The sequence below is a fragment of the Anomaloglossus baeobatrachus genome, chromosome 6 (assembly GCF_048569485.1).
Source record: "Anomaloglossus baeobatrachus isolate aAnoBae1 chromosome 6, aAnoBae1.hap1, whole genome shotgun sequence".
In the NCBI taxonomy this organism is placed as follows: domain Eukaryota; kingdom Metazoa; phylum Chordata; class Amphibia; order Anura; family Aromobatidae; genus Anomaloglossus; species Anomaloglossus baeobatrachus.
This window is the reverse complement of record NC_134358.1, coordinates 542,553,647-542,577,337: the sequence shown is the minus strand read 5'-3', so window position 1 is coordinate 542,577,337 and position 23,691 is coordinate 542,553,647. Positions and strand designations below refer to the sequence as shown.

At 45.3% G+C, this 23,691-nt stretch overlaps 1 protein-coding gene and 1 long non-coding RNA gene across 2 annotated transcripts in view; one reads left to right on the top strand and one right to left on the bottom strand.

The window, feature by feature from the left end:
• LOC142243978 (uncharacterized) overlaps positions 1-23,691 on the bottom strand; it is a 608,163-nt gene that overhangs the window by 418,352 nt on the left and 166,120 nt on the right. The gene's annotated exons all lie outside the window — the stretch shown is intronic.
• LOC142244581 (uncharacterized) lies at positions 15,379-15,888 on the top strand. Its single transcript, XR_012724592.1, has 3 exons — positions 15,379-15,467; positions 15,557-15,688; positions 15,814-15,888. It is a non-coding gene; the product is annotated as an uncharacterized LOC142244581 (long non-coding RNA).

Genomic DNA, 23,691 nt, shown 5'->3' with positions numbered 1-23,691 from the left:
GTGCTTGGAGCAGGCAAAGTGGGGCATCATTCTGAGTTTATGTATGGGGGCTATATGGTTACGACAATGAGCAACTAACTGTCACTATATGAGTTGACATAACCATGGATACCTAAGCTGCAATGCCCTGCACATGAGGTAAGAGACATGGCTATATCAGGAGAATATACTACATGTCTAATTGGAGGTATCTGCTAATACCCTGTTTTTCCAAAAATAAGTCCTACCCTGAAAATAAGCTCTAGCAGGACTTTTCAGCATTTTTGGCATAAGCCTTAAATATAAGCCCTACCCTGAAAATAAGCTATAGATGCAGTTCAAAAATGAAGTGTCCATGCCGCTAACAAAGTTAAAGAATACTGCAGGATACTTCATTATAGAAAGCAGACACCCCCAAAAGAAAGAAGACCCCGCAATCATACTCACCAGACACAAAATGGGAAGACCTGCAGTAGAACACACACCATCACACATTAGATCGCATACCCACACCAGATTGCACACTCACCAGATCGAACACACTCACACATCAGATCGCACACACATCAGATCACACAAACGCACACACATCAGATCGCACACACACCAGATTGCGCACAAACCAGATCGCACACACACACACACCAGATCGCGCACACACACACACCAGATCGCGCACACACACACACCAGATCGCACACACGCACACACCAGATCGCACACACCAGATCGCACACACCAGATCGCACACACCAGATCGCACACACCAGATCGCACACACCAGATCGCACACACACACACCAGATCGCACACACACACACCAGATCGCACACACACACCAGATCGCACACACACACACCAGATCGCACACACACACACACACCAGATCGCACACACACACACCAGATCGCACACACACACCAGATCGCACACACACACACCAGATCGCACACACACACACACCAGATCGCACACACACACACACCAGATCGCACACACACACACCAGATCGCACACACACACACCAGATCGCACACACACACACCAGATCGCACACACCAGATCGCACACACACACACATCGCACACACACACACTAGATCGCACACACACACACATCAGATCGCACACACACACACATCAGATCGCACACACACATCAGATCGCACACACACACACCAGATCGCACACACACACACCAGATCGCACACACACACACCAGATCGCACACACACACACCAGATCGCACACACACACACCAGATCGCACACACACACCAGATCACACACACCAGATCGCGCACACACACACCAGATCGCACACAAACCAGATCGCGCACACACACCAAATCGCGCGCACACACCAGATCGCGCGCACACACACCAGATTGCGCACAAACCAGATCGCGCACACACACCAGATCGCGCGCACACACACCAGATTGCGCGCATACACCAGATCACGCACACACACACACCAGATTGCGCACAAACCAGAACGCGCACACACACCAGATCGCGCGCACACACACCAGATCGCGCACACACACCAGATCGCGCGCACACACACCAGATTGCGCGCATACACACACACCAGATCGCGCACACACACACACACACCAGATCACACACACACCAGATCGCGCACACACACACCACATCGCACGCACACACACCAGATCGCGCACACACACACCAGATCGCGCACACACACACACCAGATCGCGCACACACACACACCAGATCGCGCACACACACCAGATCGCGCACACACACGCCAGATTGCGCACAACCAGATCGCGCACACACACCAGATCGCGCGCACACACCAGATCGCGCACACACACACACACCAGATCGCACACACACCAGATCGCGCGCACACACACCAGATCGCGCGCACACACACACACACCAGATTGCGCACAACCAGATCGCGCGCACACACACACACCAGATCGCGCGCGCACACACACACACACACACACACACACACCAGATCGCGCGGACACACACACCAGATCGCGCGCGCACACACACACACCAGATCGCGCGCACACACACCAGATCGCGCGCACACACACACCAGATCGCGCGCACACACACACTCACCACATCCGGCGATACTGATTGCTTTTGGCATGCAGGAGAACCTCGGAAGCAGTGAGGTGGAGCATGCAATGATGTGTTCCACCGCAGGTTCTCGTGCTCCACTGCAGTGCATCCAATCTTCTCCTGCTGGCCAGATGTGATTGTGTGATCTGAGGTGTGTGTGTGATCTGAGGTGTGTGTGTGTGATCTGAGGTGTGTGTGTGTGATCTGAGGTGTGTGTGTGTGATCTGAGGTGTGCGTGTGTGATCTGAGGTGTGCGTGTGTGATCTGAGGTGTGCGTGTGTGATCTGAGGTGTGCGTGTGTGATCTGAGGTGTGCGTGTGTGATCTGAGGTGTGCGTGTGTGATCTGAGGTGTGCGTGTGTGATCTGAGGTGTGCGTGTGTGATCTGAGGTGTGCGTGTGTGATCTGGTGTGCGTGTGTGATCTGGTGTGCGTGTGTGATCTGGTGTGCGTGTGTGATCTGGTGTGCGTGTGTGATCTGGTGTGCGTGTGTGATCTGGTGTGCGTGAGTGATCTGGTGTGCGTGTGTGATCTGGTGTGCGTGAGTGATCTGGTGTGCGTGAGTGATCTGGTGTGCGTGAGTGACCTGGTGTGCGTGAGTGACCTGGTGTGCGTGTGTGATCTGGTGTGTGTGTGTGATCTGGTGTGCGTGTGTGATCTGGTGTGCGTGTGTGATCTGGTGTGCGTGTGATCTGATGTGTGTGTGTGTGTGTGTGCGATCTAATGTGTGTGAGTGTGTTGGCCAAAGCAGGGGAGGACGGCGTGCAGCACACCTGCTGCGAACTCCCGCCAAAGAACGCAGGGGGGGTGTAAGCCTACCCCCAACTGTATTTCCTCGAAAATTAATCCTACCCAGACAAAAAGCAGTAAGCCTTAGCGCATTTTTTGAGGCAAAAAAATTATATAAGACAGTGGCATATTTTTGGAGAAGCATGGTACTGTAGTATTAGTATTACACATACTATATATTGGGATCGGATCTTTGGGATGTGAATAATGCTGTAATATATTAATATTCTGGCAGTATGATTTGGTCTCTTTCTTATCCTCGTCGTCACGTTCTGAGTCTGCAGTACGACTGTTATTGCAAGTAAAATACTATTGATCTGTCCGGTGTAAAACAAATGCGCAAATACCACTGTGTACAGAGTGATTTCCAGCTACAGATCTTCAGACCTCATGCTAAACTCAATCAGCTGCGGGTTTATGAAGGAGATGTAATCACACGCGTTTCAGCACTAAGCCGCCGTTTGAAACAGATGAAAGTCACATTTGTGCATTTATCACAACATCTTCCCTGTGAAACAAATATATCTCAAATCCGCTTCTTAAGACGCTATTAAAGGGGGTGCTAATGTCGCTGCTCGCTGTAGATTAGGACATCTTAAAGGGAAGGAGCGTAGCAACTGTTGGGATTACCATGGGGAAAAAAAAAAATTCATACTGCTTTAGGGTCTTATCAAATCAATTAATCTCCCTGTAAAGCTGCCGGCTTGGTTTCAGTGAGATTTCTCGGGCTGACTAGAAGGCTTACCGTAATATTGATGAAAACCGCACTGATTGTTCCAGAAATATCACCCTTGTAACTATCGCACTCCCAGGTGACGAAGGGTCTTTTCATGCCTTCCTAAACTAAATCAACGCAATTGTCACGGACATCTTGAGGAATCACACTTTTAATTACTTGGTGAAAATATCATCATCTCTTGAGTCTCGGACAATCAGTGTCCTTCAGCTTTGACCACTTGGGACATCTGATGACTATCCACTGTCTGCTGCGGGATATGTAAGGGGAAAGCTTTGACAATCCTACAGTATAATGCTATAGGAACCAACACTAAAGTGCGGTATACCATAATAATACACTGCTCAAAGAAATAAGGGGAAAACTTCAAAGGGAACCTGTCACCACTTTGTTTTGGCGTATAAGCTGCGACCACAACCACCGGGCTCTTATATACAGCATTCTAACATGCTGTATATAAGAGCCCAGGCCGGGGGTATAACATAAACACTTTATAATACTTACCTAACGGTTGCGCTGTAGGCCTTATGGGTGTCTCCGTTGTCCGGTGCCGGCGCCTCCTATTTCGGCCATCTTGGTCCTCTTGCTGAAGCCTGTGTACATGACGCGTCTACGTCAAAAGAGGCAGCGCCGGCACCAGACAACGGACACGCCCATAAGGCCCACAGCGCAACCGTTAGGTAAGTATTATATAGTGTTATTTATGTTATACCCCCAGCCTGGGCTCTTATATACAGCATGTTAGAATGCTGTATATAAGAGCTCACTGGTGGTGACCACAGCTTATAGGCCAAAAAAGTGGTGACAGGTTCCCTTTAAAGTTTTCCACTTATATGTTTGAGCAGTGTATTATTATGGTATACCGCACTTTAGTGTTGGTTCCTATAGCATTATACTGTAGGATTGTCAAAGCTTTCCCCTTACATATCCCGCAGCAGACAGTGGATAGTCATAAGATGTCCCAAGTGGTCAAAGCTGAAGGACACTGATTGTCCGAGACTCAAGAGATGATGATATTTTCACCAAGTAATAAAAAAATGTGATTCTTCAAGATGTCTGTGACAATTGCGTTGATTTAGTTAGAATGCTGTATATAAGAGCCCGGTGGTGGTGGCCGCAGCTTATAGGCCGAAAAAGTGGTGACAGGTTCCCTTTAAGACGAACTGTCTCGAGGTCAAAAGTGACTATTTTTGCTCTGTTTTCATCCCCGCTGCTCCCCTGAGTATTTAGGTTATTTCTTTACCAAAGGGGCAAGGCTCACAGGATCCTCGGGGGCGGGTCTTTAAGCTGCTCTGCATTATTACAATGTGAGCCACACCCCTTAGATAGCAAAATTTAGCATGAAAGGAAAGGGTCCGTATCTCTAAAACCATAACACAGATTTCAAAAAAAATAAACAAACAAAAATATAAATATGATATTCAGGGGAGCAGCGGGAATAAAAGAAGACCAAAAAAATAGTCACTTTTTACTGGTGATAGGTCCTCTTTAAATCACACAATGGATCTTGATGAATGGAAGAATCAAGCTGAAAACTTTACTGATAAAAAGTGCATAAATCATTGAAAATAAATAGTCAATTGAAACCAAAAATTCAACTCAAAACTTAAATCCAAATCATCCCTAAACACTAATCACAATTGGATCCATTGGAATAAATTTCTTCATGGAAGTCATAATGTGCCTCAAAAGTGTTTAAGGTCCCTACGTGACTGTGTGCACATCTGGACATGTGTCATGGTGAATGGAGAGAAAGCAGGGGATAGGGGCTGCTAGACTGGACCTTAGGCTAGGGAGCCCTAGCTATCCCTTATCTTAGAGATATCTCTGAAGGTGAGGAGGTCTGAGCCACCATCCTAGTCCTGCTCCTGAGCAGCCCTGATCTTATACCCCCTCCCTCCAGGCCCTGGGGAGGGTTGGGGTAGTAGTGGTAAAGCCAACAGAAATAGACAAACAGGGGAAACCAAAACTCTATCTCACTACGCACATACATAGAGGGATAAGACAATAAAGGCTTAGGAGGAAAATAAGAGCAGGGAGGAAACAACAAGACAATGGGAGAACTCCACAACAACTTCATGGACAAAGCAATACAGTCACCAGAAGGACTGTGACAGAAAACCACACAGACCAACAATGCAATAAACTATAGTCGGCGTGGGACGTCAGATTCCACTATCTTAAATAAGAAGGGAGCCAATGTGATAGGTTTACAACAATATGTGATCCCAGAAGTAACACGCAGGCCAGAAGAGGTTAACTCTTGCTAGCCTGATCATGAATAAACCCACGGCTGGTTGAAGCCTGAGCCTGCCTGTGTAACTCAGAAACACCAGAGAAATCATAGGGTGAAGTGTCACGATCTGTAATGTGAACAGCGTCTGATGCTGCCATGACAATCTGTGAGATTTGTGTAAAACTCCTAGTGACATGTTCCTGATGAGAAGGTGGATGATGTCCAGGAAGATCTCTTCCCAGATGTGGATCAGGGCATCGTGACTACGGGACAGTCAGAGGCACTATTTGGCGCAGTCAATATAATATATAGGTCTCAATTCATCAAAAATGTAATGACTGTGATTTTACATCTGCAAAAGTGGTGTAAATTATTACAGAAATGTATTTAAGTGTACATTTTTTATGCTGGCAGAAAGGAGCTGAAATTCATTAGGAGACTCACGCCAATTAATAAATTTGGCATATCTTACTCCAGTAAACTCTAAATCAAAGCTGGCATACAAAATGTTGGTCTTGATGAAAGCCTATTGAAGCTTCTCAAATGGATTTAGGTCTGGGGAATGTGCATGTCAGTCAATGGTATAAACGCCTCCATCATTCAGGATCTGACTGCCCACTCTGGCTGAAGGGTTGGGCATTGTCCTGCACCAGAAGAGACCGAGGACCCACAGCACCAGTTTAAGGTCTGAAAATGGCTTCTATGGATTTCTGTGAGCAGGGATCCCACTAGAAGACATTGGGTTATCATGTTTCTGACAGTTTAATCAGAAAAACATGCCCAGAGGTAGGTACTGGAGGATATTTTGTAGGGCTCTAGCAGTGTACCTGCTATTCCCCCTCAAACAAAGGAGCAGATACCGGTCCTATGGTTGGGTTAATGCCCTTCTACAGCTCTGTCCACTTCTCATGTCCTGGTGCCAAACCATACCAGGTCATGGTCTCTCTAGAGGAAGTGGACGAGGGTCACTGTCTCTCTACAGGAAGTAAACGTTGGTCCTGAAGAAGGAAAAAGACCCACTTACACTTCCCATAGAGCAGCAAATACACGTCTCCACTTCCCGCAAAGCGTCAATGACTGCCTCCACTTCCCATATACCCTAAAGACAGTGGGGCAGGTATTTGTCTATAAAGGAAATGGAGGTTGGTAATGGTCCCTCTACAGGAAATTGGTGCAGGTCTTTGTTGCTCTACTGGAAGTGGGGTTGGGTCTTTAACTGTATGGGAAGTGGAGTTGGGTCTTTCACACTCTATGGGAAGTGGAGACAGGTCTTTGTTGCTCTATGGGAAGTGGATGCGGGTCTCTGTTGCTCTACGGCAGTGTTACTCAACTCCAGTCCTCAAGACCCACCAACGGTTCATGTTTTCATAATTTCCTTAGTATTGCACACATGATAATTTAATCACTTGCATAGGTGGTAATTCCACCACTTGTGCATTGCTAAGGGAATCCTGAAAACATGCACTGTTGGTGGGTCTTGAGGACTAGAGTTGAGGAACACTGCTCTACCGGAAGTGAAGTCAAGCCATCACGCTCAACGGAAAGTGGAGACAGGTCTTTGTCGCTCTACCGGAAGTGTAAGCGGGTCTTTTTCTCTGTACAGGAACTGGGGGCAAGACTTTGTTGCTTCATAGGAAGTGGGGGATCTTTGTTGGTTCATAGGAAGTTGGGGCTTGTCTTTGGCTCTGTACAGGAAGTGGGAGCGGGTCTGTTATTTTGCAGGAAGTGGGGGCAGGTCTTTTCTGCACTACAGGAAGTGGGGGAAAAGCCTTTGTCCTTTCTTAAGAAGTGGGGTGGGTCTTTGTTACATTACAGGAAGTGGGGGCAAGCCTTTGTCCTTTTGCAGGAAGTGGGAGTCGGGTCTTTCTTTCCTGCTCTCTTGTTTAATCACACTGCATAAAAGGTATAACAAAGATGCATGCTTTCAGTTTAGGGTAGACAAGTCATTGACAATGGCAGGTGCAACAGATTTACAGATGTGAAGAAAAAGAAGTTCCAGCTTAAAAGTTGATGAACCATAGAGGGGACAGAACGTTACAAGGTTAGGATCTGGACAGTTCTTGGATATATAAAATGGGTGCAGCAGAAGCAGTTATACCTTATTATGGGAAGGGCAGCAAGTCCAAGATTGCCAGATTGCCTACAAGTTCATAGAATCATAGAATCATAGAATATTAGAGTTGGAATGGACCTCCTGGGTCATCTAGTCCAACCCCCTGCTCAAAGCAGGATTCACTAAATCATCCCAGACAGATGTCCGTCCAACCTCTTTTTAAAGACTTTCATTGAAGGAGAACTCACAACCTCTCGTGGCCGCCTGTTCCACTCATTGATCACCCTCACTGTCAAAAAGTTTTTTCTAATATCTAATCTGTGTCTCCTCCCCATCAGTTTCATCCCATTGCTTCTAGTCTTTCCTTGTGAAAATGAGAATAAAACTGATCCCTCTACAGTGTGACAGCCTTTAAGATATTTGTAGACAGCTATTAAGTCTCCTCTCAGTCCTCTCTTTTGCAAGCTAAATAATCCTAAATCCTGTAACCATTCCTCATAGGACATGGTTTGCAGTCCAGCTCCAGTTTGTTGATGTCTGTTTTAAAATGTGGTGCCCAGAACTGGACACAATATTCCAGATGAGGTCTGACCAAAGAGGAGTAAAGGGGGATAATGACTTCATGTGATCTAGAATGTATGCTTCTGTTAATACATCCTAGAATGGTGTTTGCCTTTTTTGCTGCTGCGTCACACTGTTGACTTGGTAGACCTTTGGGGACTGGTAGACCTTAAATTATGATAACCTCTTCCTTAGGCTATGTTTACATTTCCGTTTTCCTGCATCAGTGAGCTGCGTTGATTGACACTTGTGACTGATGCGTTGTACAACGCGTGACAAGAAATGTCATGAGAGAGCGTATTCCGTTGGTGAAATGCTTTCAATATAAAAACGAGAGCGAGCGATCAGCTGATCGCTCTCAAAAGCCGGCGGCCGGCTATTGTGAACAATCAGCTGATCTCCCGGCAGCCACCTTTTGAGAGCGATCAGCTGATCTCCCGGTGGCCGGCTTTTGAGAGCGATCAGCTGATCTCCTGGCAGCTGGCTTCTATGAGAGTGATCGCTCACAATAGCCGGCCAATCAGCTGATCGCTCACAGAAGCCGGCCGCCGGCTGATCAGCTGATCGTTCGGCCGCCGAGAGAGAGACTTTGATTTGAATGATTAAACATAAGATTTGAGCATGCGCAGTGAAAACAAAAGGATTCCGCTGCTCAAAAAACGTTACATGTTGTATTCCTGCCGCCCGACGGTCAGTCGCTCCACGACTAATCAGTCAGGCGGCGGATGCAACGAAAGGGCATCAGTCGCAATCCGCCGCTCATACAAGTCTATGGGAACAACGGAATCCGCTAAACAGATTGCGTTGTTTATCAGAGCGGCGGATTGTGACTGATCCTAAACAACGGAAATGTGAACCTAGCCTTAAACGGGGAAACGTTTATGCCCAAGATTAGAAAAATCTGTCTTCCCTTCCACACAATGGAAAACAGCCGACACTGCCTGAGTTACGCAGTTTCTGTAACTCTTGTGGACATTAATGGGAGTTATGTAAATAGAGAAGAACTTTAAGAACGTCTTCAACAGTATTTGCTCAGTCCCACTGTATTAACATATCATTATGCCATCTTTGCCCATGCGGATATTACAAGGAGTGAACACATTTTACACATGAAATAACATGCACATTCTTGCCAAAACGAGACAGTTTACAGGGTTTAGCCACTTGAAACATTGACTTAATGTGCGCCCACAGAGAACTAAATCTACAAACATGATAAGCGCCGGCACAGTCGTCATGAGCGGCAGCCATATCCTTTGTACGATGCAATTCATCTCTCTAACCTCTCACTCAAAAGTCAAGTTTTTCCAGATTACACTTTTCAACACAACTACATACTTTTTCTGCCTTAATGTCAAGCGCAGATTGCTAAAAAGCACTAACCGGATTTTACTGAGCGCTGTAATCTGTTTTAGCAAAGTACCTATAATTAAGGAGTTAAAAAAAAAGACATGCATCACATTAAAGCCTCCTGATAACAAAAGAACAGGGTAATGGAAAAGTGACAGCTGATGCCCGGTGTAAGTTAAATGAAAAACCTGCGGAAACAAAAAAAAGCTATCACTAAGTTTAGAGGGGCAATTACATATGGAACAGTGAGTGAAAAAACGAAGAGGAGACGGCAGAATATCTCACGTCAGGATTGGTGATGAGTGTCGAGCAGGTCGGACGCTCGGACAGGCGCTACTCAAGTTAAAAGTATATAGAATTCAATGGGAAACACAAGCATTTGATAACCAGCCAAGTTAAAGCAGACAGCTGGAGGCTGATATTCTCAGGTTGGGAAGACCCATAGCTATTTGGCTCTACCCAGCCTAAAAATACCAGCCCACAGCCACCCAAGAATTAGCACACCACATCTATCAGACACCCCCATTACTAACTTATTAAGTTAAAAGAAAAAAAAAAAGACAAATATTTCATTTTGAAAAACACCACCCAACTCTTGCCCTGGTTCAGCAACTTGTTAAAAAAAAAAGTCATGATGATCTGAAATAGTCCTCTGAATCCGACAATCCACAAATGGAAAAAAAAAAGAAAAAAGAAAAGAGAGGTAAAGAAATAAAAACAAGAGACTGTCCCTTGTTCACCAATGTATTATTAAAAAAATGAACAGCAGTTTTAAATCTTCAACGGTGAGCAGGACATAATTTATATTCTGTTTGGCAGATATTAGGGCTGCAAGCCCAGGACTAGGATCACTACAGCAGGACGATGCTCCTAGCAACCAGGTGCTGGTGGTAGGGGACTCCATAAATAGGCAAATAGGGTCATCTGCCATCGAGCCTGGGAATGCTGAACAGTGTGTTGTCTGCCAGGTATTTGGGTTCGGCATATTGCGGATCGGATTGATTGCTGGGTGCGGCCGGGCAAAACCCAGCAATCATGGTACACATTGGTACTACTGACAAAGATAGAGGGAGGTGGAAGGTGCTTAAATATGATTACAGGGAACTAGGAGAGAAGCTGAAGTCCAGGCAATCCAAGGTGGTTGTTCAGAAATACTACCGGTGCCACAAATGTCACTAGAAAGACAGCGGGAGCTTAGGAAGATAAATAAGTGGCTTATAAATTGATGCAGGAAGGAAGGGTTTGGGTTCATGGAGAACTACGGTAGGCCGACTTCTCTGTCGGCTACAGGCTCTACGGTAGGGACGGGCTGCACCTCAATGGGCAAGGGCAGCTGTGCTGGGGCAGAAATGGTCAGATGGATGGAGGATTGGGGGTTATAGGTAATTTAGTGACAAAAAATGTATAATTGGTGAAGAAAGGTTGAACTTAATGAACCTACTGTCAGTCTTTTTTTCAACCTATGTAACAACCTTAATTTGAAGGAAATCTTCCACCTGTATGAAAGAGTAGAAGACGTTTTGATCAGTGGAGATAAAATAAAAAGATCAGTATACTAGTGACGTCCATCTATGGCTCGGGGCTGGGTTTCCAACCGTCCAGAAAAGCCAGGACAGTCTGCACAAATAGGACACTTTATGCCCTGTCCATAAATAAATTTAAGGCATCTGTGATTTTTTTTGAAGCTTAAGTACGCCGCCCCTGAAGCGGTCGAACTGCTCGGATCCGGGGGTTGCTGTCGCTCGAGGCTCTCCGGACCCGGGGGCTCGCGGCCACTTCAAATGTAAAGGGGGGTGTTTACAGGGGAGTGAGAGTTTGTGACGCCACCCATAGTTCGCGGTAAGGGGAGTACCGCCGCTCCCGATGGGAGTACCCGGGGAAGATGGGGAAGCCAAATGACGTTTCCTCCACGGGTAAGGGAGGCCCCAGGACTCTGGATGGTGGAGTGTAGGGGAGTGTGGTGCAGATTGAGAGCAGGGGAGAACAGCATACTCACTCAGGCAGTGTTGGTAGTGATGCGACCACAAAGAAGACTCTGACACAAAAGTAAACCAAGTCTCTGGATGCCACTGCCACTTCAGGGGAGCTCGTCCGGGAGTCCGCTCCCGTTGGTATTGCTGATGGTCTGTACCTTGCCTCCATGCACTGTATTTTAGATGTTCTCAGTGACCCCTCGGCTTGATGCTGTCGGGGTCCCGCTCCCTACGTTACATAGGGGAGCTGTGCTCTCGATGGCTGACACTTGGGATTTCAGTGGGCCGGATAAGCTGGAAAGCCCTATCCCCCTCTTTGTGTTAGTGCCTTCGATCTCTGAGCTCTTGGGGAAAAGTCCATAAAGAGACTATCCTCCACAGGTTAGTTATCAGCTTGCGTGAAGCTTCTCCCTGATCTAGGGTTCAGTACCCTGCCGTACTCGGTACCGGTTCGGTTACTATGTACTCCGGTGCCAACCGTTCTCCAAAACTAAGCCGGGCACCCTTCTCCAATACCCTGCGACCGGGTTTCCGACTCCTTCGGTCGCAGACCACCGTCTGCGACCTAGCCAAAAGTCCCCAGGGAGCTCCAACTTCCAGCTCCTCACTCTTTGGGAGATACTTCTACTCTGAACTCTAAGCTCTGCTCTGCTCTCCACTTCTTCTCACTGACTTCCTCCCTCCCACCAGTTTGCCTGACCCCTAGGCGAGTGGCCCTGTTCCAGCTAGACCACCCACTGGTGTGCCTGACAGGGTGTGGTGTGAGGTGTGACTAGGATTTGAATGCTGATAGAGCAATACCAACGGTTGGGATCCCAGAACCATGGGGGGCTGAGTCCTGCACCAGAAGGAAAGAGGGTGTAGTACCCTGTGACACCATGACTAGTTCAGAAGAAACATTCAGATTATTTTGATGATAATTACCATTTTACGGTTAACAGTGACTGCAGCTGATGTCTTCATATCAAAATTATGGGCTGTAGTTATGGATCACTTATAATCATTAATTTATTATGCTTTTACAATCTGTCCGTAAAAATATTTCATCTGTCTGTCCGTGATTTTTTGATAAGCTGCCCAGAAAAAAAAAAAAAAAGTCAAGTTGGAAACCCTGGCTCGGGGACATCAAATCCTTACAATCTTTGAGCTCATCTTCACAATAATCAGATAGATCTCAAAACAAATATTGTGGTTTTTTTGGTTGTTTTTATTTCATTCTTTGTTCTAATCCTCGGGGATATGTGTGAGGATACACTGTGCATATTTACATGCCTGCGAGAAATGAAAGTCACCTAGAACTGCATAGACTGCATTAGAAACTTGAAGCGAGTGAAGGGTTATTTCTCCACGTCTCGGTGCACGCGACCTTTAAGTCTCGGAAGATAACGGCCGCGAAGACAGAATGGCAAATAAGGAGAGTTTGGCAGGTTTTAGGACTAATTTTTGGTTTAAAAAAGCTTTTTTGGACACTTCACATAAATGTTTATTTACTAAATATACTATACAGATTTTATTTTTTGCTGTCAGATGTGAACAAATATGGTAACGGAAAACTGTGGCAGTGAATACCGGTCACGTTGCAGACTAGGGGAGAATCTGGCGTGAGCCAAATGTAACGTCTGCCATTGACCACAGGCTCAGGATGACTGTCACGGACAGACTAGGGCTAGCCACCAAGTCGGCAGGATCTCAAGAACCCTGAAACCCTTTAACCCCTGTACAGGGATTTGGAATTACACAAGGTCCAGGAGATCGCTGCCTATGGATGGCTGCAATCCAGAGAAGAGTGGTCATCAGGCAGGGTCCAAACCTGGAGGTACAAAAAAAAAGACAATTTTCAGGCATGAGTGTAGTCAGTAAATCAGGCAGAGGTCAAAGCCGGAGATGGCGGTGAGGAACAAAAATGCCAGGCAGGAGAGTAGTCAGAGAGCAGGCAGAGGTCAACACAGGGATCAATAGTCAGAACAGAATAGGAACCAGGAATACAAAACTATCTCTGGCAGTGACCAGCAGACAGTAGGGGGGAATTAGAAGGGTGTGGTGTCTTCCCATTGGCTGTAGCTGAATGGTAGTAACTTCAGCTGGAAAATACACACCACCCACAGTCATCCAGTGGTGCTGCAGGTCCCAGGAAAACCCAGCTTAGTGGATGAGCGGAGCCTGCGCCCACCAGAGCCACTGGCACCGACTCCTCTCCTATCACCAGCACTGTCCATTGCAGGAATACGGCGGCACCTGGTGACCAAAGCAGAAGTTGCAGGAGCGGACTCCGGTGAGGACAGGACGCCAAAACACACAATGATAAGTGTTACACTGGGGACACTTTAACAACGGAATGCCCTAGGATTAGTGAGAGGGAAAATGGACACCTCCTCTACTTACCTGCCACTGTACCCTGCACTCTTAGTCAGTCCCTATAGAGGTTCCTCACCTGTCGTTGAGCAGGAACCTGAAGCCCTGAAAAGACACTACAATAGTCCTGGCTAGGTTGTGGGCAGGGGAGGGACACTAACCCCACCGCTGCGCTAGAACACCTCACCAGGGACAGAAAACAAATAGAGGGAACACAACAACAGACTGCTGCAGTCAGCATCAAGACTGCAGCCACCACAGCAACTTAAAAAGAGGGATACAGCAGCTCCTTCCACCTCCAGGACCAGCATTCAAATGGCAAGGAGAATAACCGACACCATCTGCTGGTAGCAGAGGAAACACACCTGAGATGATAATTAGCCTGCTTGATGGCAAGGAATACTGACATTAACACTATGACTGCCAAAGGAAAGGAAGGAGTCAAGAATGGAAATGACTCTCAAATCCTGAATCTGTCACTAGTCTCATAATGCAGAGAGACTGCCATGGCAATACCACTGCAATTTTTGTCTGGAAAAAGTTGCAGATTATTCACATGTGCCACTTATCTATTCAGTGGGTGAAATTCACAATATCCAGAGTAAAAATACATTCCTTCTCCCCCCCGGTCACATGTGCGCTTCAGCAATCCACTTCCGCGTTCCACCTAATAGTGACGTACCTCCTCCTCTCTGCACTGGACAAACGGCATCCACGCGCGCAGGCGCAGTACACCATGCCCCCTCAAACCGGAAGTGATGTCACGGCTCACTCCGATTTAAAAGGACGCTTTCCCCATATTCCTGTATCCTACAGGACACACGATTTGGCTCTGCGGCACCACAGGTTCTTGGTAAGGTGACTCATCTGTACTTTGCTGGACTTTTCTGCCATCATTATCTCTGCATTCATTGTCTTTCCCTCCTCCATTATCAGCTGCCTCTGACTTTCTCCATGCCCTACGGACCTCTCTCCAGGCTTTAATACAGAAGTCACTAGGTAATGCTGCTCCTCTACATACTTTTTCTCCCCTACCCCTTTACTTACACACCTGATCTCCTAGTTACCACCAGGTCACCTTGGCTTTGATTTTAAGTTTCTATTGTTGGCATAAGAACCAGACGTAGCAGTCCTATTCCTGGCACGGGCCCTGGACCCTGCTTCTATATTGCAGTAATTACTTTCCTTAAGATAACATTATTTACATAAGTATTGTATCATCATTTTATTTCTAGTCATGTAACTGAAGCAATCATCAGGCATATTACCCTGACTCCGATCCTCTAGCCAGTGAACCTACACCCTAGCCACACCATAGAAACCACAGGTAATCCTATCCACATCACCTATCTCTCATTGCAGTTACCCCACACCCTGTAGCCACTACTGAACCACCCCATATTCCCTTTTATACAGCTACAACTATAGCCGAGCCCTTGTCCTGAATCCTAAGCCTGAACCCTGGACCCTGGTGTCCCTGTGAAGTGGCTACTACATTCCTACGGTTATAACAGCCACTTCAAACAAGAGACACATACGACTGCCAAGGTAACCAACATTTTTTAACCTTGTATATGGACTTGATGTATAGAACAACATCACCTTATACAACTTGGCAGATCTTTGTCCTGCTTTCACCAACCTCGGAACACTTTCCATGTTTTCTGTTTCAGACTCTTTCCCTCCGCCGAATATACCTTTATAGGATGTGATCTTATATGCCGGCACCCCCAGGGACCCTATATAGGGTATGTTCATTACTGTAAAAATATATATATATTTTTCTCTTTCTCTCTCTTTCTCTCTCTTTCTCTCTCTCTGTTTCTCTCACACTGACATTTCTTTTCCTACAGCAGTCTCCGTATGTGATCTCACAGCTACTAACATACTCACCTGATTATGATTCCAGTTTAAGGTTAAGGTGAGCCTCCTTACCTTGCTCTCTACTCCCCACGGTCACCCCACGTTGCTCATTTTATTCTATATCCTTCATTCGAACTCGGCGATTTTACTCCATGTATAACGCCTCCCTAATTTGTATACATATACCTCTGCACGTTTGTCTCAGTTGCATTGTATGTCTCTCTGACGTTCGCTTTGACATTCGAATTTTGCCTTTTATGTACCTTAATGATGCAGCCAATTTTTCAATGGATTGATCTCCTTTCTATGTTTTGTTTCCCTTGTTTTGTAAATATTGTATTTAGTCTGTCCGACCTGATGAAGGCTTGTTAGCCGAAACGTCGACACCCGGCGGACAATTGTACAGCACTTTTTTCACGTGTGACACTAACAAAATAAAAGAAAAGGATTTTTTATCCAACTACTGCGTTCCTTCTTTCTATGGGAAATTAATAATACATTGGTGGAGACTGGAACCAATCAGCAAGTGAGACAGTAAACGGGATGCCGTCATATCAGGACATCTGCTGTGCGGAGAGTCAGTGCAAAAGAGTGCCAGGGGAATGGGAGCGAAGAGAGTATGTGGTGTTTTGATTGATTGTTTTTTTTTTTAAAACATGTATATGGGCTTACACTGTATATAAGTGCCTATGTGAGGCCCATACTGTATATAGGAAGCTATGTGGGGACGCCATGTCTATGAGGCTATGTGGGGGCTCATACTGTATATAGGAGGCTATGTGGGGGCTCAACGTATATAGGAGGCTTTGTGGGGGCTCAACGTATATAGGAGGCTATGTGGGGGCTCAAAGTATATAGGAGGCTTTGTGGGGGCTCAACGTATATAGGAGGCTATGTGGGTGCTCAATGTGGGGGCTCAACGAATATAGAAGGCTATGTGGGGGCTAAACGTATATAGGAGGCTAAGTGGGGGCTCAACGTATATAGGAGGCTATGTGGGGGCTCAACGTATATCGTATACAGGAGGCTATGTTGTGTTTTGATTGCTTGTTTTTTTTTTAAAACATGTATATGGGCTTACACTGAGATAAGTGCCTATGTGAGGTCCATACTGTATATAGGAAGCTATGTGGGAACGCCATGTCTATGAGGCTATGTGGGGCTTAATGTACATAGGAAGCTATGTGGGGGCTCATACTGTATATAGGAGGCTATGTGGGGGCTCAACGTATATAGGAGGCTATGTGGGGGCTCAATGTATATAGGAGGCTATGTGGGGGCTCAATGTATATAGGAGGCTATGTGGGGGCTCAACGAATATAGAAGGCTATGTGGGGGCTCAACGAATATAGAAGGCTATGTGGGGGCTCAACGTATATAGGAGGCTATGTGGGGGCTCAACGTATATAGGAGGCTATGTGGGGCTCAATGTATTTAGGAGGCTATGTGGGGCTCAATGTATATAGGAGGCTATGTGGGGCTCAATGTATATAGGAGGCTATGTGGGGCTCATACTGTATATAGGAGGCTATGTGGGGGCTCAACGTATATAAGAGGCTATGTGGCGGCTCATACTATATTTAAGATGATACGTGGGGCTCATAATACATAAAGGAGGCTATGTAGCGACTCATTCTATATTTAGGAGGCTATGTGAGGCTCCCTACTGTATATAGAAGGCTATGTGGGGGCTCATGCTTTATTTAGAAAGCTGAGTGGGGTCTCACACTATAAATAGAGGGGATATGTGAGGGCTCACATTGTATATAGACACATGTGGGGGCTCATACTATATATATATATATATATATATATATATATATATATATATATATGAGGCTATGTTGGGGCTCATACTGTATATAGAGCGGCTATGTTGGGGATCGCTCTGTATATAGAGGGGCTATGTGGGGGCTCACTCTGTATAGAGGGGCTATGCGTGGGCTCATTTCATATAGAAGGCTATATGGGGACTCATACTGTATATAGGGGGGCTGCGTGTGGGTTCACTCTGTATATAGAGAGGCTATGTTTGGGATCACTCTGTATATAGAGGAGCTATGTATAGGATCACTGTATATAGGAGACTATGTGGGGGCTCATACTGTATATAAGGAGCTACGTGGTGCTCATACTGTATATATGGGGCTATGTGGTGCTCATACTGTATATAAGGGGCTATCTGGGGCTCATACTGTATATAATGGGTTATCTGGGGCTCATACTGTATATAAGGGGCTATCTGGGGCTCATACTGTATATAAGGGGCTATGTGGGGGCGCATACTGTATATAAGGGGCTATGTGGGGGCGCATACTGTATATAAGGGGCTATGTGGGGGCTCATACTGTATATAAGGGGCTATCTGGGGCTCATACTGTATATAAGGGGCTATGTAGGGGCTCATTGTATATAAGGGGCTGTGGGGCTCATTGTATATAAGGGGCTGTGGGGCTCATTGTATATAAGGGGCTGTGGGGCTCATACTTTATATAAGGGGCTGTGGGGCTCATACTGTATATAGGGGGGTGGTGTGTGGATTCATATGGTATAAAGGGGAATGTCAGCATACGTCATTTTGCTCAATATTAAGTGATACAATTAATAACACTATAAAATACTAATTATAAATATTAATATTGAGCAGAGTTAATTTCAGCCTATAGCTTCAATCTTCCACACCCCTGACCTATATATATTATACAGGGTGTTTTTGCTCTATTTACTAGGCCAAAGACCTTTTTTTTTGTTTTTTTGTGGGGTTTGTTTTTTGTTTTTTTTTTTAATAAATATGAAAAAGCAATGTATGATCCACCTAAAGCCTCAGTCAACTGTTATATTTTATTAACAGTAACATTTCCTGGAATTCCATTTGCTCTGAACAGTATATGCATAATTAATTTACTGCATGCCTCGGCCATAAATATTTTACCGATTTAAGAAATTATTCCAATTTTTTTTAGGTTTTTTTGTTTGTTTGTTTTTGGATAAACCTGTGATGCCGGTATAATGAGTGTCACATTTGAGCGGGGCGAATGTAAAGTATACTGCGGCGTGTAACGTTCTCGGATTGGCACATTTAATACCGTAAAACAGTGCCTCTAATTTCGTAGAATCATAGACCTGAGTAGAGCCCATAATTCTTGGCGGTGGTAAAAGCTCTCCCGACAGCTTTATAATTGTTGCCCCGATGATTAACTGCAAATATAAAGCAGAAAATAATCATTTTACTCGCATTTATCGGATAAGAGCTCCACTTCTAGGCCGCCGTATTGAGAGATAAGCTACTTGCAGGCAGAGTTTGTTATTTCAGCATTTCTCCATGTACACAAGGCGATGCTGCAGTGTAGGAACGGCCGGGCCGTACATCAGCCCCTGGCACAGGCTTTATTACAAATAAAAAAGAGCGGAATTAAAGGGACGCGCCAGGCAAGGCCAAAAATTAAGTCTTGGTTGTCATCATCAGCTCGAAGGTTCATGGCAATAATCTGCCGGTGGTCAAGCGGTCAACTCGGAATATTCTGCCATGATCAGTAACATATAAAACACATAATCCTGCTCTGATCTCACAATACTGCAACAACGCGCATGATGATAAAAATATTATTCATCACTGTGTACATTATATCTGCACTGTGACATCACTGTGTACATTATATCTGGGCTGTGACATTACTGTGTACATTATATCTGGGCTGTGACATCACTGTGTATTATCCCTGCACTGTGACATCACTGTGTGTATTACCCCTGTACTGTGACATCACTGTGTGTATTACCCCTGTACTGTGACATCACTTTGTGTATTCTCTGTACTGTGACATTACAGTGTGCATTATCCCTGTACTGTGACATAACTGTGTGTATTATCCCTGTACTGTGACATCACTGTGTGTATTACCCCTGTACTGTAACATCACTGGGTGTATTATCCCTGTACTGTGACATCACTGTGTGCATTATCCCTGTACTTTGACATAACTGTGTGTATTACCCCTGTACTGTGGCAACACTGCGTGCATTATCCCTGTACTGTGACATCACTGTGTGTATTGTCCCTGTACTGTAACATCACTGTGTGTATTGTCCCTGTACTGTAACATCACTGTGTGTATTGTCCCTGTACTGTAACATCACTGTGTGTATTATCCCTGTACTGTAACATCACTGTGTGTATTATCCCTGTACTGTAACATCACTGGGTGTATTATCCCTGTACTGTAACATCACTGTGTGTATTATCCCTGTACTGTGACATCACTGTGTGTATTACCCCTGTACTGTAACATCACTGTGTGTATTACCCCTGTACTGTGACATCACTGTGTGCATTATCCCTGTACTGTGACATCACTGTGTGTATTATCCCTGTACTGTAACATCACTGGGTGTATTATCCCTGTACTGTAACATCACTGGGTGTATTATCCCTGTACTGTGACTTCACTGTGTGCATTATCCCTGTACTTTGACATAACTGTGTGTATTATCCCTGTACTGTGACCTCACTGGGTGCATTATCTCTAAACTGTGACATCACTGTGTGGATTATCTTTGTACTGAGACATCACTGTGTGTGTTATCCCTGTACTGTGACCTCACTGGGTGCATTATCTCTAAACTGTGACATCACTGTGTGGATTATCTTTGTACTGAGACATCACTTTGAGATATCACAACACAAGGATCATACCGTACATAATGTTAGTTATCTCTGTATTGTGACATCACTGTGTGCATAATCCCAGTACTGTTATATGTCACAGTGTGTATCATCTGTGGACTGTAACATTATTATGTACATTATCCATGCATTATACTTGTTTTGTGACATCACAATGTGCATTATCTCTGCACTGTAACAATTGTTTGCATTATTTTTCTACTGCAATTTTCTCTGTATTGTGACATGACTGTGTGCATTATCTTTGTACTGTGAAATCATTATGTTTAGTATTTCTGTACTGTGCATTATCCCTTAACTGTGATATCAATGGTTGTATAAAAACTATTCGGGAACTTCATCAATTTGTGCATTAATCTCTAAGCTGTGACATCACTACACGCGTCATCCTTGCACTGTGACATCACTGTGTGCATCATACTAGTACCACAACATCAATATATGCATTATCATTATCTCTGTCATTTGTATAATACAAAAGTATATTGTGGTAACAGAAAGTCACAGCACGCAATCTTGGAACATGACTGCCTGCTGTGAGGTTCAGACAGAGACTGAGTGAGCCGCACGATTAGCAGTGAGGTCACTCAGGTTAGCTGTGGCCACAGCTGGAGGTTCCCACGGCGCTCCACGTGTGACCTCTGTGACTTTAGATGTAACAGAGCTAGAATCGCCTTAAGACCTCGTGTGGAATACGTCGAACCTGCAAGTGTTTTTGGGGTTAATAAAATGGTGAAAGAGGGTGCTTTTTTTTCTTTCATTTCAAATAAAGGGATTTTTTCAGTGTTTATGTTTATTTACTTTTGCTTACAGATTAATAATGGGGGATCTCAGACGCCTCCCATTACTAATCTGGGACTTACTGGCAGCAGTTAGCTGCCATGAACCCCTTATTACCCTGATTGCCACAACACCAGGGTAATCGGGAAGAACCAGGTAAAGCGCTGGGATTATCTCATTTAATGAATTCTAGGTGGCTGCAAGCTGATATTTTTAGGCTGGGGTGGCCCAATAAGCATAGGTCTCCCCAGCCCAGCCATCAGCTGTCAGCTTTATCATGGTTGCATATCAAATTTGGGGGGGGACTGCAGACCGCTTATTGCCCCATGCGGTTCCTCTTATTTTGAGACATAGCCAAGATAAGAGCACATCTGGGGGCTGCAGCCTGTGGCCGCATGTTTTGTCGGTGCTGGGTAACATAATATGTGGGGGACTCTATGTCAATTTTTTTTAAAATGTATTTTTTTTTACTGAACGACATAGACCTGCAGATCAGGTCTGTGAATGGAAGTGTCATAGAGGCTGTCACTCAGCATGGGGTGTGTCTGACTGCAACCAATCCCAGACACCGGTGGGCGCGGGAATCAGTGAATATTATGAGGTTAATGAGCAGCTTTGGAAGTCAATGAGAAGCCATGGGAACAGTTACAGTGGCAGTTAGGAGTTGTGGTTTAAAGAGAACAGTTGGTCTCCTCGTGTGCAAGTCATCATCCGGTCCTGGCCAGCCGATACCGGCAGCAGTAAGAGGACTACAGGCGTTCCCAGCCGACAAAGCCAAAGTCCACACACCCAGGCAGAACCTGGTATTTCATGTGGCGTGCTGAGGCGTCCATAGTCAATCCCTCACCTTCGACTACCACCTCACTCCAGTCTACATATACAGTAGATAACACAGGATCCACCATTGATAGTAGGTGATGTCACAGCTCCCCTCCTCCCCCTCCTGTACAATGACTGATAACACCTTTATATACAGTAAACACAGGATCCATCATTCACAATGTGATATCACAACTCACCTCCTCCTGTACAATGACTGATAACACCTCTATACAGTAGATAACACAGGATCCTCGATTCACAATTGGTGATGTCACGGCTCATCTTCTCCTCTTGCACAATGACTGATAACATTTCTATATACAGTATATAACACAGTATCCACCATTCACAATAGGTGATGTCACAGCTCACCTCCTTCCTCTCCTGTACAATAAATAACACCTCTATATACAGTAGATAACACAGGATCCACCATTCACAATAGGAGATATCACAGCTCACCTCCTCCCACTCCTGTACAATGACTGATAACATTTCTATTTACAGTAGGTAACAGAGGATCCACCATTCACAATAAGTGATTTAACAGCTCACATCTTCTCCCTCCTTAATGATGACTGATAACACAGAATCCACCACTTACCATAGGTGATGTCACAGCTCCCCTTCCCTTCACAATGACCTTTGCACACGCTCATTAGATGTTTCAACACAAAAGATAGGATCATTGCTGCTAATGTACATGTTAACTTGAAAAAGTCCCAATGGTCAGTGTAAAAAATGTAAGATTTCTGAATTTTACTTTTAATAATTATGGTATAGTATGGTGGAAAAAAATATTCTAAAAAACACTTAGAAAGTATATTTAACTCAAAAACTTGATTTAAGCAGGAGATTATTTTCCAATCACACATTTAATGATAAACGCACGCTAGAGTCCACAGTGATATAAGAATTTACCGCTATGGAAGGTAAAGGGGCCGAGCATAGAGACATCAAACAGCGACTAATATAGAAGAATAAAAAGGATAAAAAGTGACACATTCCAGCTAAGAAGTCAAAGGATCGTCACACAAGAATGAGTGACAGATCATTTCCTGGAGGAGAACCCGGCCCCGAGCGCGGGAAGATTAATGACCCGGTGTAATATCAGACAATGCCGGCAATGATTGCTGCGCTAAAGTCAATCCGGGGTATAAGGAATTAATTCATCATAATCCCGCGCTGTATGAGAGACGTGGACGACCGCCACAAATCCGAGCCTCATAGATTTTTATTAAGGGCACGGAGCGAAATAAAGGCACTTTGTCATTCACAACCAAATCAATACGGAGGGAAAGCGAAGCAGGAGGGCGAGCGCTGCGGGGAACGAGCGCTGCGGGGAACAAGCGCTGCGGGGAACGAGCGCTGCGGGGAACGAGCGCTGCGGGGACACCACGAG